We start from the raw sequence: 19,805 nt of genomic DNA, 5'->3' as shown, positions 1-19,805 counted from the left end.
AACTAGATAAATTGTTACTTTAGTTCCCTGTAGTGGTATCTTGTGCCTAATGTAATGTTCATATTTGTAATGTAGTGACCTTTTAGCGTAGTAAAACGTAGTGCCCTTTAGCATAGTATCCTTGTAGTTATAAAAATGAATAATTTAAGTATCTCTTATTCCCAAAAATACATCAAAAAGTTGATATTCAAACACAAATTATCTCCAATTATAAGTCAACAAACGTAAGAACATAAGAATTCAGGATACATTGGTGCTACTGGGCCTCAAATATTGTGTCAGGAACCAAAATATAATGAGATTTTTTCTTTCCTATACTATATATGAAATCTTATTATCAAAAATGTGCATAGTTTCTAATTTACCTGCCCTGTCCATATTTTTTCTATAGTTATTATACCAATCATTAAATACTAATTAATAGTAGCTGAATCTTCCTAATTTGTCGAGCTAAAATTCAGGAACAGAATCTTCTAAAAAGATTTGGCGTAAATCAGATCAAATCATATCACGGAAATCATTTATCTTCAATTTATAATCAAATTCTGTTCTTCGATATTCTCATCATCGCTACAAATCAAAATCTCAGTTCGTCGAAATCAGAAGCTCAATTTCAAATTGTAGAAATCAGTTCTGCAAATCTCAGTTTGTCGATTTTTTTCCTCAATCCACTAATCAAAAAAGCGACAAAATATTCAACAAATTCAAGTCAAATTGTAGAAATCAATTTTGCCGATTCTCTGTTCTTCGTCTTTTTTTCTTAATCCAAAAAATAAAAAAAGTGACAAAATATTGAACAATGCCTCAACAACGATACACAATCATGTCCAAAATCCCAATCATGCTACATTTTAATGGCAATTGGGATAGCTATGGCAGATTTAGAGATTTTCAAGTTGATGACATTGTGCTTGATGAGGATGCAAGTTACAGTATGTTGATTTCTACAATTGCAGAGCAATTAATGATTGATACTTCGGAAAAAATTGTAAAAATCAAATACATTGTGAATGAGAATTGTCCTCCAATGGAGATTAGGAACAATATGGGGGTTAGTGTGTATATGGAGACAAAAAAGGATAATAAAAACTTAAGATCGTATCCGTTACTCATAAGTGTATGAGATTTCAATATGGAATTGGCTATTACAAATGAGAACACAAGTGCAGGTTTGTTATGTTTCAAATTCTATGGAAGTCTGATTTTACGATAATATCTACAAAATTCCTACATTTATCTATAAATAAACTACAAATCAGTTTTAGGATTTATAAAGCAATATTGTTTTCATGCTTATCAACAAAATTACTACATTTATACTACAATTAAGCTACAAATCATGTTGATAAAAAATTGACTACAAATTCTTTTATTCATCTACAATTTATCTACAAAGATTCTACAAAATTGTATATGACACTGTTTATCTTTATTTTCATGCAGGTTCGTCTGGGACAAACAATTACTTGATATGTCAGCCTCTCCCGTCATAGAGGAATATCAAAGTGAAATAATAACTGAAGGTACACAAAGTGTTATCGAATAAGGACAAGTGTATCAAGACAAGCAAACAATTGCAATTGCGATGAAGCACTATTCTGTCATGCACAAGTTCCAATTCAGGGTTAAAAGATCTAGCCACAGAAGGTATGAAGATATTAATTGTGAAAAGACCTTTATAAACAGTATTTTCCTTGTGAGATGTAGATGAAAAGTAGTTATATTGTATAGTGTATCACTTTATGTTAAAACAATCATTTTGTTAAATCTACATTGATAACCTGTATTATAAATGTATTTTTTTGTAGCTACTGGCTCATATGCGTTGCAGAAAACTGTAATTGGCACTTCAAGGCAATATCAATTAATGATTCTGCAATGTTCAAGATCAGGAGTTTCAACCGACAACACACATGCACCTTAATGGACGATACATTCATACAACGCAAATGTACTGCAGTTGTAGTTGGTAGCATGGTCATGCCAAAGTATTGTGATCGTAAGACAGTTTACACACCAAAGGACATACAAACTGAGATGTTGTCCCAACAAGGAGTGAACCTAAGCTACATGCAAGCATGGAGGGCAAAGGAAAAGGCTTTACAGTTATTGAGAGGTCATCCGGCTGACTCCTACAACAAATTACAAAATATTTTTATATTCTTGAGAAAATGTATCCTGGTTCAGTTGTTAAATTGAAGAAGACAACAGATGAATGCTTCTTATATGCATTTGTTGCTCTTTGTACATCAATAAGTGGTTGAGAATATTGTAGACCAGTAGTAGTGGTTGATGGGACATTCTTAAAGACAGCATACAGAGGGATTATGCTGACAGCAAGCACAATGGATGCAGCAGGTAAAATTGTAGTTATTTTGTAGGCAGTTTATAAATTGTAGATACATTGTAGATATTTTGTGTGTGTGTGTGTATATATATATATATATATATATATATATATATATATATATATATATATATATATATTGTAGTTTATATGTATTTGTGTTTTCATATGCATTTTCAAATCTGTCAGTTAATTATTTTTTTACTAATAATGTAGGTACAATATTGCCTTTGGCATATGCTGTGGTTGATTCGGAAAACGAGCATCATGAAAGTGGATTTTTGAGAAATTCAAGCGAGCATATGATGAAAGAACTTCAATGTGTGTTGTTTCAGATAGGAATGAGAGTATCCTGAATGCAACATTAATTGTTTATCCGGGCGTGCCACACTACTCTTGTGTGTGGCATATTTGGACAAATATATGGGCAAAGTTCAAGAAGGGTCATCTATAATTAAATGGATTGTACTTTGCTACATCAGGGTCATACACTCTGGATGAATTTAATGAAAGAATGTCGAAGATTGAAGAGATAGACCCGCGTGTTAAATCATACCTTTATGATAGTGGCTATCATAGATGGTCAAGAGTACATGCAACGGTGAATAGAACTTGGACTATAACATCAAACATTGCCGAGTCATTGAATGCTGTAACAAAATAGGCAAGAGAGCTGCCAATATTTGACCTATTAGAGTATATGAGGAAACTTCTTGAACGTTAGACGAAAGAGAAGTTATTGAAGGCAAATGGTACTTTCACATACCTTGGGTACAAATTCAAAAAAGAATTGGAGAAAAACAGTACATTATCTCAAAAACTTTGGGTAAGATCTGTTTATTTGGTGCAGAAAATTAATTAATTAATATACATTGTTTCCAAATTGTAGACAAATTGTAGTTAATTTGTAGATTGCAGATAATTTGTAGATATAATTGTAGATACATTGTAGATAATCTATTTTTATGATTGTAAATATTTTTCTTTCTGTTTGTTATGTAATTGTAGGTGAGGACTTCAACATATCATATCCATACTGTGATAGATGGTGTGAAGCGGTACATTGTGTGTCTTGAAAGCAATAAATGTAGTTGTGGCCAGTTCCAACTTGATGAACTTCGATGTCTGCATGCTTTGGAAGCTCTAAGACACCGGAATAAAACTTATGAAAACTATTGCTCTCCGTATTACACAAGGGAGAGCCTGCTGCGTACATATGAAATACCAGTAAATTCCCTTCCTGATGAAAACAAATGGAATGTGTCACAACATATATCTGATGAAGTAGTAAATCCACCTACGGGAGAGAAAAAGCAGTCAGGAAGACCTCAAAAGGAAAGATACAAAACATATGATGAACTAAAGTAAAAAAAGTACAAGGTGTCATGTGGCAAATGTGGAGGTGAAGGGCATAACAAAAGATCTTCAAAGAATGCACCCAAAAAGAAATAAATATCGTGTACTTAGAATAGTATTTCAAAATAATTGTTAGTGTGCTCAAGTTAACAGAATTTTGTGTATAATCATTTAAGTTTTGAAAGATCATAATGTAGTTATCTTTAATTTGTTTCTGTGTTTGTTAACATGTTTTTCTGTATTGTATCAATCATCTACCTCCATTTTTACATTCTGTACATAGCAATTAATATTTATTATCTACAATATAACTACAAGTTAAAAAATTAATGTAACTTGAACTAACAATTACATACAGAAAGTAAATACAACTGGAGGTATTCCCTACAAATTATATACATATTCAACAATAAAATTATATACAATCTCAACATTCAGTGTTTCCATATTGTGGATAACTTGAAGTTTTTTTGTAGATAATTTATATTCTAACAACATAATAACTACTTTTAAGATAATGAAGAACAAGTGTTGTAAATACTAAACAATTGGAGATAAAACCACCAAGTTATTTTCAAGTGAACTACTAAATTAGATAGAAATTAACAAAATAAAAGGTCTGCTACAATAAAAACACAAAAAAAATGTTCAAAAAATTGTGTACTATACTTGTCCTACAAACTAGCATCAACTAAATTACATAGACATGACACTACTTCTTCTTTCTCTGGACTCTTGTTTTCTCATTCAATGAAGGTGCACCCTTCCTCCTTGCTAGTCTGCATGTAACATCACTTTCACTGATTGACTCATCTTCCTGCTTCTTTATAGCATAGTCCCATAGGAGCGCTCGATAGCGTCTACGATGTTGGTCAATATCAGAAAGGTATTCTGCGGGAATTAACAAATCTCCAAGGCTAACATACTTCGCAAATGCAGCAACAAATACACCACAATCGCTGCAGAAACATAATTTTTTTTAAATATTTACCAAATAATTAGAAATAAAAAAAGAATTAAATGCATAGAAAGAGAGAATAGATCTTTTACAGTGACACTTCTTTTTGCTGTGGAATCTCTACAACCATCTACTGAATGTTAAGAGGGCCGGTAACAGGTTTCTCGATGTATGCCTTTGTATTCATGAAGTTAATGTCCTTACGCTTCCCACAGAAACCAGTGCATGACAAATACAAAGGGATAATAACAGAAATTTTTTTGACACAGGATTCAATAACATGATGGTTGTGTGAAGAGACCATGAAATCATACGCATAAAGTTGCATGTCTGCAATGTCGAAAACGACCAACACCAATGGAATTTTTATTTAATATTGACGGGCATGATGACATAGTCAACTTTATCCCATGCAACATTGGCAAGTAATCTATGCCCCAAAATATATTCTGCAACAACATCTTGGGGTTTAACAACCGAATACTTCTCTTGTGGAGGTGAATTTATGAACTTTTCATAAACTTGTTCTATCCTGGTCTTGAACACACAATCTGTTGTGGTAAACCTGGTCTTGTTATTGGGTCCATACTTGCCTCTTTTCCTCAAGTAATACATTATTACATTAATGTGCTGCACCCAAAAATAGTTGGCATATAAACAACAACTCAACTTTAAATAATCTACATGAAACCTACATTATAAGTACAAAAACAGAAACAACAAATATTTACAATGATGTCTAAAAACAGCTCTACAATTTAAACAAATTTACCTACCGTTTACTTACAGTACATGTACAATTTACCTACAATTTAATTACCTAATCTAAAAATAACTACAATTTACCTACAGTTACTGGGCAAACACGTAACACAACATCTACAATCATGTCTACATTATATCTATATTTTAGACTACAATTAATCTTGTAATGTTCTACATAAACTACAAAATAACTACAATTACACTACAGACAGTAAATACAACAATAAAACTATTCTGTCCACAAAATACATATAGAATTTATACTATAACTAATCTTCAAATATGATACATAACATGAAACCTAAATATTAATTACACTACATACAAGAAATTCAACATTTACAATCATGTCTACATTATATCTACACTTTATACTACAAGTCATATTCATATATTATCTACAAAACAGAAGACAAAATATCTACAAACCATATCTTGGGAATAGACTCCTTGATACTTACCGAGTCATTGAGGACTTGTCCGGGGTGAGTCAGCGAAAAGAACCATTCCTTCTTATCAACCTTTTCCACTCCAAGGTCTAACCAAGGCTTAATTTGGTTATCCTTTATGGAAAACGGAGCCTTCCTCCTGTAACAACAAATAAATGACAAAAAAAAATTGTAGATTGAATTAGATATGTAAAAGATAAATGCTGAAATGAAAGTGTCAAATTATGCATTCATACCTCTTTGAACCTTTGTCGCTAGACTGGTATAACCACTTGTTGAAGTTTTCTAAAACATCCGGATCTACAATTTCACCAATAACAATAGTAAAAGGGTACTTGAGGTAGAAAATTTTAGGTCCAACCAAGCTGCTGCCCCCAGAATTGTATAGAGGGATAAATGGTGATCGGACATGCTTTCCCGGATGCCTTGTTCTCCCCAGATGCATAGGTGTTGCATCATCTTGTATGGGCTCGCCAAATATAACCAACTGGGATAAGTTGTCGGGCAACTCAAAATCATCTAGTGTGACCCCATTCTTCTCAACTCCTGATCCTTCTGAATCACCTAGATCTACATACTGTGCATCTGCACCTTCATTGTCATGTTCCTCAATGACCTGTTCTGACTAAGCTGCTACTGTCACTCCGTGAATTGGGGACTGTACATTGATATCTTCTGTAACTGTAACACAATTCATATCAATTTTTACAAGAAATAAACAATAAGAAAATATCTCTAAGTGACAGTATGATACCTGCTTTGTCTTCATCAGCTACAACTTGAAAATGTGTATATAAATCACCATGTGCTGAAAGATTTTCTTGACCAACTGCACCTTCAACATGTTCTGTTTTATAATTAAAAATGGTAAATAATACTGGATAATGGTGGCTTGAAAGGTGTAGCATATGTGTAGCAAAATTGTAGATATTTTGTGGATAAGTGTAGGTATGTTAATTATACACTGACACAAATTGTAGATATTTTGTAGATACCTATTTTGCTGGTGCTTTCCTGCACTTGTTCCCCAATATTGAACTAAAAATGCTAATTGTTCAAGTCTTTTTGTTGGTCATTGTTTTTTGTTGAACTGTCAAAAAACTGAATGTTTTATGTTAGTTTGTATATATTTTTTCATTGTCTAAATTGTTTTGCTATAAAAATAAAAGTCAGATCTTACCTTTGCATCATCTTGCACATTTCTAATGTTTATCATTTGCAAAACAGACTGCACAGAATCATTTATAAACACTCGAAGGTTATCGAGTACTACAAAGACAGCTTTCCTAAAATCTTCAAGCTTTGTATCAACCTACAAGTTACAATATAGTAAGTTGTTAACTTTATAATATGTCCTAACATACAATGCAAAACATATGCAATTATATAAAGATATATATCAGAATTTACAAATTTGTAGATATTTGATAGACAGTTTATGAAATGTAGATATATTGTAGATAAAATATAGATATATTGTAGTTTATATGTATTACCTACTCAATTCCTTTTTCTAATTTACTGATCTTCTCAGCAATAGACTCCTTGTCCTCTTCTCCATCTGTTTGTTTGGGTTCCAACATAGGAGGATCAGCATTGGGAACCTCAGATGTTTGTTCACCTTCTTAAACTTTGTACTCAATTTTGTCGGGCAAAATCAGCACTGCAATCTCTTCTACAGATTCAACTATGTTGGTAAACTGAATGAGGAAAAATAAATTAGTTTGATCAAGGCAGAAAATGTAGAATACTTGTAGATATGTTGAAGGTAAATGTATAATCGTAATAAAAGAAACTATACCTTTATCCACTCAGGCTTTATCATCTTCTCTTCAAAGGCAGCTAACCAAATCTGCCCCTTAGTAGCTGACCATCTTAGTATGCGAATTATTGAGTTAGAACAACTTGTAGCTAGATCAGTGCTAACAATAGAGCAACACTCATAAAGCCATACTTGCAATGCTAGTGAGCATCCCCGTATGAGATAAGAATATACATACGGATTTAGTCTGTGCCTAACAGATTCTATCATCTGGGTGAAAGATTTAATACCCCATAGGTATGACTCATACTGCCCAGATTCTACCAAATAGAACCTAAAGTGATCTACAAAAGAAACATGATCTTTGTCCGAAGGACAAATGAAAAATTCTAAAAGATAAAGGATGCACAACTTCACCACATCCTCATCGTTTACCCAGTATCTAGTGGTTACTATATGTTTCAAATAAGACTTCTCCACTCTTAATTTGTTAGGAAAATAACTGCTCATTATTTTGCTAACATAAGTGGGAGTATAATCAAAATCAGTAACCTGGGTAACACATCTTAGACCAGTAATTAATGCAAACTCATGCAATCTAAAATTTAATGTTTCATCCTTTAACTGTACAGAAAAATATGATTCATTGGATTTGGTCAATTCATACTTCACCAGAAGATGAATGGCTTGGTTTTGCATGCATATGGTGGGAAGAGACAGTAAGTATCCAAAGCACGTCTTTTTGAAAAGATTCAAACCATTTGAGGATAGAAGCTCTTTAATCTGGCTAGGAATGCTAGGATCAAACAAAGTGTGGAATCTAAGCACCCCATAATCATACATTATGTGGGGCAAAAAACTGTCCATTCTACACAAATAATAATTTAATTCATATTAATAAAATGCATAAAAAGGATAATTCATCTACATTTTATCTACAACATAACTACAAATGATTACATAATATCTACATTTTAAAGTATTTTCTACAAAAAGCCAGCAACAAAAGATAACTACAATTTTGCTTCAAATATTACAAGTTACCTAACAGTATAACTACAAAAAAACTACAAAATATCTAAAACTATAAAAGCAGAACATCACAACTACAAATAATCTTCAAAATTAAGACAATTAATCTACACTTGTCTAAAACACGTAGAACATAGATTTAACCATCCTAAACCAAACAAAAAAAATTAGAAACAAAACTAATAAATGTGTACCTTCGCCAATGATTGGTTCCGAACAATTTTAGGGTATTTTTTTGAATGTTTCTTCATTTTTAGATTTTTCGAACCAGGAGACACTTTTGCTTTCTTTCCTGTTCGAAGATTAGAGACCTCTTCTACAAAATCATCGTCTACAGAAATCTCTTTTCCTTTTTGTTTGACTTGTTTGACTGGTGTAGAAGTTTCTCCAGCATCTACATCGTGTTTTTGTTTGGTTCTCATCTCGATTCTGATTTTTTGGGGAGAGGAACTATTAGTAGTCTCTGCAATTGCATGTGGAGATTTGCCTTGCTTTTTGGGTGATTTTGGGGATAAAACACCCAAATCAAACGAGGGTATATCAGCTACTACTGATTTTTAGGACTCTTTTTCGAAGATTTATTGTTCTTCATTGATGAACTTCAACTGGAGTAAAATGGGGAACCAATTTGTTTGAAGGGTTTCTTCAATTTCTGTGATTTTAGAGGGAGATTGGGTGGTTTCAGAAAATGGAAAGTGGTAAAAAGAACGTGGGTACGGGGTTGAGGGGTTAGGAGAGAGAAAGTAAGGGATGAGTGGAGATACTGGAATTAAACGGAAATCCTTTAATTAAGGAGTAAAAAACATCTCATTAATTATACCCCTAATTAATTATGGTATAGAAATGGTAATTTGGTATACTAAGTGTAATTAAATCAAACCTTAAACATTGGGGGTAAAAAAGTTTCCTATGTGGCATAGGAATGTAAAAATTCCAAATATAATTATTCAATAATTAAATCTTGTATAATTATGAAAATTAATTATTTAATTTTAGTATAGTAAAAAAATAAGTCAATAACAAACAAATATACAATAATAAAACTAACATAATTTTTTTATGCAATCAACCTTTACATTACTATTATATATATTTCATATACTAAAATATGTCATTATTCTGTAGGTTATTACTGCACCGACGGCCCCTTCTATCGAGTCTGCCAGCCTTACTGATGATCATGCTGCAGAACATCCTCCGATAAAGAGGCGTCGTGATGAAGATGATCGTGATAGTGTTTTCGGGCGGGATAGGATGCGCCTGAGGCCAACGACTTCTCTAAAGCATACAGGATGTGGGACACATTGATTTTTTTTTTGATTTTATGTACATATGACAATCAGTAAATAATGAAAACTATTTTTATTGTTTACATTATATGTTCATTATATTCTTATCTCTCCGGTTCTTCGTTATTTTAATACTACAACACAAACAAAAATATAGTAACTTAACATAATTTAAATTCAGTACAACAAATGAAAATACAAGACACAGAAAACATAAAGGTAAAATATTACACTCAACACATACATGTCATTGGTTAGTCACTACTCACTACCGCCTAGTATTTTCTGCTCCAACCACTTAAATTTCTCTTCCAACTTATTTTTTTTTCTTCCGCCTCTTTTTGTTTCTCCTGCAATTCCGTAATTTCTCATTTCATTTCAGACTCTCGGCGTCGGCATTCACAGTTCTTATTCCAAATATACTGCAAAGATTTTTTGTAGCATTCCTGCTCAATGGGTTCATCATACCATTCCTCAAAATCGCAATAATTTCCGTCATTGCTTCCAAACCTGTTTACACACATCCAGTATCTGCACCCAATATGACCATCAGACCGACATGAGTTCATCATACAACATTTGCCACAATAGCACATTGGTTGGTCATTGCGTTTAGACATTTGTTAATGAAAAAAAAATCCTGCTTTTATGAAAAGTGTTGCTATTTGTTTTGGTTAAACGCAGATAATAACTAAAATGCGCTAGTTATTTATAGACAAGGTAATACACATAACGTGGTATAAACCGCGTTATGCTTTACGTGCTAATGATTCTTCATGATACAATACAGCTTTTCCAGGCGAGCAGCTTTTGCAGAACTGCAGCTTTATCAGGTTGACAAGACAATACACATAACATGGTATGTAACCGCGCTATGCTTCGCGTGCTAATGATTCTTTTTGGTACAATACAACCTTTCTAGAAGACAGCTTTTGCAGAACGACAGCTTTATCAGGTCGAGAAGACAATACACATAACGTGGTATGTAATCGCGCTATGCTTCGCGTGCTAATGATTATTTCGGGTATAAGAAAATTTCTTAAACTGAACCAAGTTATATGTATTTCAAAGACCTTTTGAATAAACATTACAACATCCATTAAAAAAATGCCATTAATATTTAATAAGTGGTTCAAAAAAGGTAAAAGGGTGAAGGAAGTTCAACAGATCCCCATGGATCACGCCTTAACACTATCGATCCCTACCTTAAAAAAATATGCTAGGTTGCTACTCTTACTTGAGTGATGACAAGTGGTATGGTGTTCTCTGTACCTTGGAAAATCAACCTATCAATATACACACTGATCTCAAAGTCGCAGGGCACATTATTGAGGGCGAAGCGCATTCTACAAAGCCTGAAGGTATGCGAATTTGGGGCTAAAAACTATAATGAGTTCCCCTTTACTCAAAATGGTGTGATTACAAAGTACTGTGTCGCTGGCATGGGCTTGTTCTTAACACTATCTATCTCTACCTTGAAAAAAATATGCTAGGATGCTACACTGACTTGAGTGATGATAAGTGGTATGGTGTTCTCTGTACCTAGGAAAATCAACCTATCAATATACACACTGATCTCAAAGTCGCAGGGCACATTATTGAGGGCGAAGCGCATTCTATAAAGTCTGAAGGTATGCGAATTTGAGACGAAAAACTATAATGGGTTCCCCTTTAATCAAAACGGTGTGATTACAAAGTACTGTGTCACTGGCATGGACTTTTTGTGCCACAAGAACTGTCTGCAGCCTTCCAAACAAACACACACAAAGATGAACCAGAAGTGATTAGGCATCTGATGAAGGAGATTCTAGAGATGGAAAAGGCACTTGTTGTTCATCATGCAATGGATGATCTTAACTTCTTGAGAGGAATGGAGGATCAATACTGGGATTTATTAGAAAATGATAAATTACATATAGATAATAATTATCCTGTTTTCCAACAGTTGTCAAGTGGGAGGGACTACCTAAGTTTCTACGACATACGTTGAACGTAGGTATCCCATATTGTTGTAGAAATCAGGAAAGTGGTCTTCTTGATGATAGCGATGAAATGCGAGAAATGTGTGTCAACTGGGGCCTAGATTACGATGCCCTTGGTCCCGAAGGGTACATACACGATGTTGACGAAAACGTTGAAGACAGTGACAATGAAATAGTGCCAGACAGCGACGATAATGGCGAATGGCAATTTTTTTGGTTGTTTAAATAGGTTTATGTTAGATTATTGTACTGAAGTATTAATGTTAAATATCAATAAGATTTAACAGTAATGGAAACATAATTTTATTTCATACATTCTTCATGGTAAACAAGTACATACACTTATTACAACTACATTACAAACAAGATAAACAAAACACTACGTGTATCTTTGATAGTTGGGCACATTAGATGAACTTCCACCAAAAGCTGGATTACCACTGCCATCCAAACCAGCTGAAGGACATTTACGACGGTCCCGTCCTGTTTGCGAGCATATGCCACTTTTACGCGCATAAACGGTATCACCAATATCCATTTAGCTCCGTATATGCGCTTTTTTTTGAACTTGTAGCTTACGCAAATAGTCCTTGTTACATACCATTTTAAATGATTTCGGTGGCCAATAATGCTCAGTACCCACTGGCTGCAACTGTCCACTATATGTGTTTAAGTATGCAGCAATACTGTACTGCTTATCAACATAGTTGGTTGGTCCTAAACCTGTTTGTCGAAAGCACTTGATGGCATGTGAGCACGACATGTGGTAGATGGACCATTTCCCACAAGAACACAACCTGCTGGCTTCATTTACGGTGTGTATATTATTCTCCTGATTTTGATGGATAGCGGTGCGAACTTCAAAAATATTTCGCTCATTGCAATACTGTAAAAATGAATGCCATTGTGCTCGCCTCTTGTATTTCTCAAATCTCTTCATTGGTATTGGCATAAATTCAATACCCCTCTCCATCAATTCTGATGCACCTTTCAACAAACCTCTATACCATCTGTGTGAATGACATCCGCACTATGGCAGTGACATGCAATCCACGTGCAGACTTCAATAACCTGTTGAAAGACTCTAACATATTTGTAGTCAGGGTTCCCCATCATCTGGCACCATCCGCATGCAATGTCCACTTGTGAAGCTCATGTCGCATCAACCAATGATAGGCTTTTTTGTCTTCATGTCGGATCGATTCCATGCGTCTCCTGAATTTACACTCCTGGTGATTAGTCGCAACCATCCACATTAAATCATGCAAGTCCTTGTTGGGGTATTTCTTCTAGAAATTGGCCTTCAAGTGCCTTACACAGTAATGGTGGTATGCATACGGTTCCTGCCATTTAGGAAAATGCTCTACATAACTTAATATACCCCCATGCCGATCAGATATTAGACAAATACCTGAATGTTATTTGACAACGTGCTCCTTCAAGTGGTTCAAAAATATCGTCCATGTCTCTTGGCTTTCATTGGCACAGATGGCAAAAGCTAGGGAAAATATTTGTCCATTGGCATCTACTGCAACGACGATCAACAACTTAATATCATACTTTCTGTAGACATGAGTACCTTCTATGGATATCATCGGGTGGCAATGCACAAAACCATCAATTGCTGGTTTAAATACCCAAAACACGTATCTAAATATATATTCTGGTATTTCTACACTTTGCTCAAGCTTACATTCAACAACAGTCTCGGGGTTAAAGTGTTGCAATGCGACCATGTACCTGGGTATAGATGCAAATGACTTATCCCAGTCACCATAAATATTTTCAAATGCACGTTTGCGCCCGAGATATGCTTTTCTTTTGGTAATAGTACACCCATATTCCTGGTGGACGGATGTAATACACTCTTTAATCTTGTACCTTATGGATGCTTCATGTGTGGAATCAAGAGAAGAGAAATCAAGTCAACATCCAAGTTGAAGTGATTCCCACTGAATGTGTCCATTTCACAATTGTGGGTGCTAATGTATTTACCCACTTTCCATATATTTGTTTTCTTCTTTATCGCACGCAGCATCCAGTTACAACCCGTAAACCATCTACGACAAACAACCTTGTATACATCCGAAGATGACTCCCATACAATCATCTAATGGCACTCTTTTACGCTGTACATTTTCACCGCCCTGTTTAAGCGCGCCTTATTAGAAAAAAACATGCCATTTGACAACACCGTTGGTTCTAGATTCACCCCACATTGTTGTTTGAATTTTGTCAATATCCCTTGTGAGGGCATCTACATTCGGCGTACCTGCAAATGATCAAGGTAGAGAATATGCCTTGAATGAAATGACACGTGGGACTCGTACACTCTTGGTCTAACGAGAGGTGGAGCATGCTCCCTCGTCAAATCACGTTCGTCATTCTCTTCCTCCTCATCATCACCCTTGTCATGGAAGGGTGTGTCATCTCCAAACTCATCGGCATTGTTGTCATAATCACTATTATTTTTCTGACTCTACGCATCTGCCAAATCCCGAGTAAATACGTCGTCTACGGGCAATTGAGTGAGGCCAAGACCATCAAGTTGCTCGTTTTCACTGCACAACTAAAGAAATAATGAGTTACTGAAATTGGTCCAAACAATACATATAACTTTATATATTTACTTACAAATCATAATGTGTTGATATCCCATGATGCACATTATCTTGTTGATGGTGACTCCCGGATGGACCACCATGATCCAACACACCAAAACTAAGCATATTCCAACAGGCCGTTGGTTCATAATTTGTAAAATTCATATCTGGTCGGTACCCCTATAAAATATATAAATGTTAATACAAATACAATACAAAAAATTATACATCGTAACACAAATGATAATTGAAGTTTACCACTCGGCTTGGGGATTATGTATACTAGGGGAGAAATTATTTCCTCGCTCCTCATTCCCCTGTGTAGATAAGTTTAAATCCGGTCAAACTCTTTCAGCTGGAATCTATTCGGCTAAAACTGCTCCAAAATAACCACCTGATGATTGAGGGATTTCCCTACTTTGCGCAACCTCATTATTGAAAATGTCTTCAACCTTGACGTACATTTCCAATAATTTATCACAATAAATTCCCTGTATTTATCCGGAGTCCCCAAAAAATCTTTCAGAGTTTCATCGTCTTCGATGTTAAACTCAGTATAACAAGCAACCCCTTGCGGAGTCACAAAATACGGATATCTTCTAGTTATTTTAAGATTCACCGAACGTTTACTCAAACTCATTTTATTAGATAACAACGATACCAATCTATCGTATTTCATTGTAAGTGGCAACTTAACATGACACTGTGGAGATAAACTATAGCTTACTGAGTTATTCGTCACCACAACCTCACCCTCCCCCCCCTCCAATATAATGAAATCCTAATTTTTCGCTCTTCAGACATTATGACAAAATGCAAAACAACTTAACAAGGAAAATTTCAGAACACTTGAAGATGTTTATTGATGGATTTTTACAAAATTGTTCACCTCTTTAAATAAGGCAAAAACCAGCCCGAGGGTTCAATTATTAGTGGTATAGCATTTTTACTAAAAATATTATACCCAGTTGAATTATTGTTATGTCAGTTAACCACAAAAGAATTATTTGTGGGCCCACTTAATATGTATAGCGTTTTAGTAAAAACGCTATATATATAGCGTCTTTTTAAAAGACGCTATACTTAACTGGCCAAACGTCCACTAAAGTATAGCGTCTTTTAAAAAGACGCTATATATATTTTGGTAACTAATTTTTCCCCCACACATTTCGGTCACTTGAGTTAAAAATAACCAAAGTTTGGTTTCGGACTCCTCTGTAAACCCCCCCCCCCAAGAAAAAACCCATTCTTGTCATTTTGTGTTCATTTTGTTTGCGGTGCTGCTAATCTGCTACTGGCATACTTGTTTGGGAAAATTAAAAGCAAGTAGACTTCAATACTATTGCGTCGAGTGTGCCAAACATTTCAGACTTGTTACAACTAGATGAGGAAAGGATCCTTGTACCGGTTGGCCTAACATTGCAATCTTAAAATTGTTATTTGTAGGTGCTCAGTTAATTTTTGAAAATTTAACCCAAATAGCCTCTCAATTAATCGATGTTTACCTTGAAAATGGTAATTACAGTTAGATTTGATTTTGTGGTTCTAAAAATATGTGATTTATTTTAATACTAGTTGTTAAGCAATAGATGCTAAGTGTGAGCTAGGAAAGTAAAGTAAAAGTGAGAGGCAGTATGGTTATTCAAACCGAACGACTGCGAGTCGGGGTCTCGGACCGGCCTAAGCTGGGCCTCGAGGTCGAGCTAAAGTGCTTGATAGGGGTTGAACGATGAAGGACTAACAGTTCCAAAAGCCTCAATAATGGCTCTTTATGATCAATAATGAATAATAAATGAGGAACAATCAATGAAACACAATAAATGTAAGCAATAAATCAAAGGAAAGACAATGAAGAATGTTTAGAGAGCAGAGAATGTTCTTGTTCTTGTATTGAATATCATGTATCTTTACAAAATGACAGGGTTTCCTTTATATAGGAGAGAGAATCCCAACATAGTACATATGCATTTATTACAAAAATACGCAACTGGTACAACTATTTAATGTCATGGTACAGACTTGTACTATTCTTGTGGACCTGGTCAGCTTTAGCCACGTGCCTTTTGGGAATTTCTTACTTGTCTAAGATAGCCACCGATTTGCATTGCCCTGAGGTCGAGTATTGGGAATCCTTGGGGTCAAACCTCGAGCTGTGCTTCGAGGCTTCTGAAGATGGGCTATGAAGTGCCATAATGATCATAAAATTGGACTCTCCGATTTTAGCCGTATACAGTTAGTCCCCGCATTTCTTAGAGTGAAATGATAAGAAATGATCTTGACCTCAACTTTCTCGAACATCACGTGATGATGTCATGCTCGTGATGTAAGCGTTCGGAGTGACTGGGATGTCCCATTGATCTGTCTCCCTAGAAGCATTGAATATACCGCCGGTTCGCTTTCCCAAAGGCGGTGATCACACCGCCGATCTGTTTCCCCCAAAAGCATTGATTGCACTATTAATACGTTTACCAAAGGCATTGATTGCGCCGTTGAAACATTTTCCAAAGGCATTGATTGCGTCTTCGGTTACGCTACCGTCCCTCTATAAATGGGGGACTTCTTGAGCCAAGACTTTGCCCAGTCTTTCTTCAACAGCCTTTAGCCTTTTCCCTTATTTTCATCTTCCTTCAAACTCCTATTTATATGGTTCAGGCCTGTGACCAAGGTCATATGGCAACAACTTTGTCAATTAAGCCATGACTTTTTTATATAGCTTTTCCCCAATGAGTGAGATTATATTGGGTTGTTGTTGTTGTTGTTTTTGCTGTTGTTGGCCCGAGATAATGAGAGATGGGCCTCAAATTCTTCCCGTATCATAAAATATATGGACTGCAAACCGCTGCTCATCTCTCTTAACTTTAACCTGGTGTGGAACCTCATTCCTTTTGCTTTCCCTGGAGTGAGGTGGCATCATCTGCTAACTTTTGCATCCCACATCGGTGCAATGTCTCAAGAAGTGGCTTCACAATAGTAGTGCTGATGAGACCTATATTTGCCAGATTTTCTACCAAGCCACAATTTTCCTTGCTTGTTAAAAGCTTTTGCTCTTTGATAAGCTATAGCCCATCTTTTATCAATTGCTGCTTCGGAGGAGATTCTCGAAGACGTCACTCTGAAAACCGAAATGGGGTCCCCGATGAAATGGTTTTCGCATATGTCGTTCCCGAGGATGTACTTTCGAAAGTAGATTAGGCTTTTAAGCTATTGTTTTTTGCTTCTCTGTTTCTGTATAAGGACCCCTCGTGGGCTTTTGTAATCATCTGTTATTAATACAAAAGTTTTTTTTATTTGCCTTTGACTTGTGCTGAACTTCCATTTTACCTTCGATTGGTCCGAATACTGGACCCAGACATCGTAATCCCTTTGGTTCTTGATTGGTTAATATGATATTTCTTGAAATTCTTTGTCACCCTCAGACTAAGTCTGGATTGATCCGGTACAAACTTAGGTTGCTGGGACCTATGAATTCGAGTTGAGTGAGAGCAGGGTCTCAATCATCTTTGCAATAAAGCTTAGCCTTTTTAGGCCTCGTTGCTAGTCCTCAAGTGAGAGTTTGCTTGATCACCTGAAAATAAAGATAGCCCTTAGGCCATTACAAATAGTCCTCGAGTGAGAGTTTGCTTGAACTTGGGTGGCCTCCAACTGAGATAAAATTTTCTTTGAACTTAAAATGAAGATAGCCCTAAGGCGTTATAGATAGTCCCTGGGCGAGGATACACTCTAACTCGGGTGGCCCTTGGGCTTAATAGTCGAGCGGGCATTTGCTCCAACTCAAAGTAAAGATAGCTCTGAGGCTTTATGAATAGTTCCCGAGTGAGAACTAACTCGAAATCGGGTAGCCCTTGGGCTTAGTAATCGAGCGAGCGTTTTCTCAAACTTGAAATAAAGATGGCCCTGAGGCTTTATGGATAGTCCCCGAGTGAGAACTGGCTCAAACTCGGGTAGCCCGTGGGCTAAACAATCGATTGAGCGTTCGCTTGAACTTTGGATGAAGATAGCCCTGAGGCTTTATAAATAGTCCCCGAGCGAGGATTGTCTCAAACTCGAGTAGCCCGTGGGCTAAACAATTGATTGATCATTCGCTCAAACTTCGGATAAAGATATCCCTCAGGCTTTATAAATAGTCCCCGAGTGAGGGATGGCTCGAACTCGGGATAATCGAGTGAGTGTTCGGCTCGAACTCGAGAGGAAGAATTAATTGGCCTTCAGAATAGGCGAACACCCGCCGCTTGCTCTATATATGTATTTGCTTTCTTCTTATTTGAGGATTCCGCTACTTTGAGCAACTATCCATTTTATAGAGCTCTCCTTCCTTGCGTCAGCTCTTTCTCCATTTCAATTCGAAGCTTTTACCTAAGTTTTCATTTCCCTTCTCTTGTTTCACCATAGTTATGGTTGCTACGCCCAAATCCGTTCACCAAGAAGAGGAGAGTTTCGCTTTTGCTTTCCGCTCGGTCGGTGGTACACTACTAGTGTCTGGTGAGCTAACCTCGAGACACTTTGTCACAAGGAGAGACTTTATGTTATAGAGACCTCCCGATGCTTAGGTCTATTGAGAGCATGCATCGAGGTTCATTTCATCAATAGGAGAGGAACATCATGAGGCAGTTAGGAGAGACTGCAGATGGGGAGAAAAGGTGGTACTGCAGGTACCTTCCCCAGAAGAGAGCATCATGGCTCATGTAGAGGGCTTTTTGAACATATACACGTACCCCTTTACATTGGGCCCTCTAAATTGAGTCGTGCTCGAGTTTTGCAGAAGATATCGAGTTACCTTGGCATAGGTTCACTCGTCATTTTGGAGGATAATGTTGATGATAAGGTACTTTGCAGATAAAGTCATGCTCGAGTCACCCTCAGCCATCTTATTAGATTGTACCGGCCCATGCATTACCGAGGCCTGATTACCCTACGACGTCGATCCACCCAGCCCTTTGTTGCCAGTAATGAAAAAGACGGGGACCGAGGGTGGATGAGTCAATTTGTCCGAGTGTGGACTGTCGATATTATCCCCGTAGAGTTCCTGCCGTTTCTTGAGAAATGGAATTTTACATGTAAGTGGTACACTTGTATTTTTATCATTTTTGTTCATGGTGGAGGCAGACTTCGTAAAGACATTTTCCTTCTCTTTTCTGCAGCAATCCCGTGGCTGCCGTACGAGGTCCTTGACCTGGCAGATTGGACTACCAGCTTGCTCGACTTACGATGAGCGTAAGTGGCAAGATCTATCCAAGGGTAGGTGGGAGGTAAAACACCACGGTA

The sequence above is a fragment of the Nicotiana sylvestris genome, chromosome 3 (genome assembly GCF_000393655.2).
Source record: "Nicotiana sylvestris chromosome 3, ASM39365v2, whole genome shotgun sequence".
Taxonomy (NCBI): Eukaryota; Viridiplantae; Streptophyta; class Magnoliopsida; order Solanales; family Solanaceae; genus Nicotiana; species Nicotiana sylvestris.
This window is presented reverse-complemented; position numbering follows the sequence as displayed.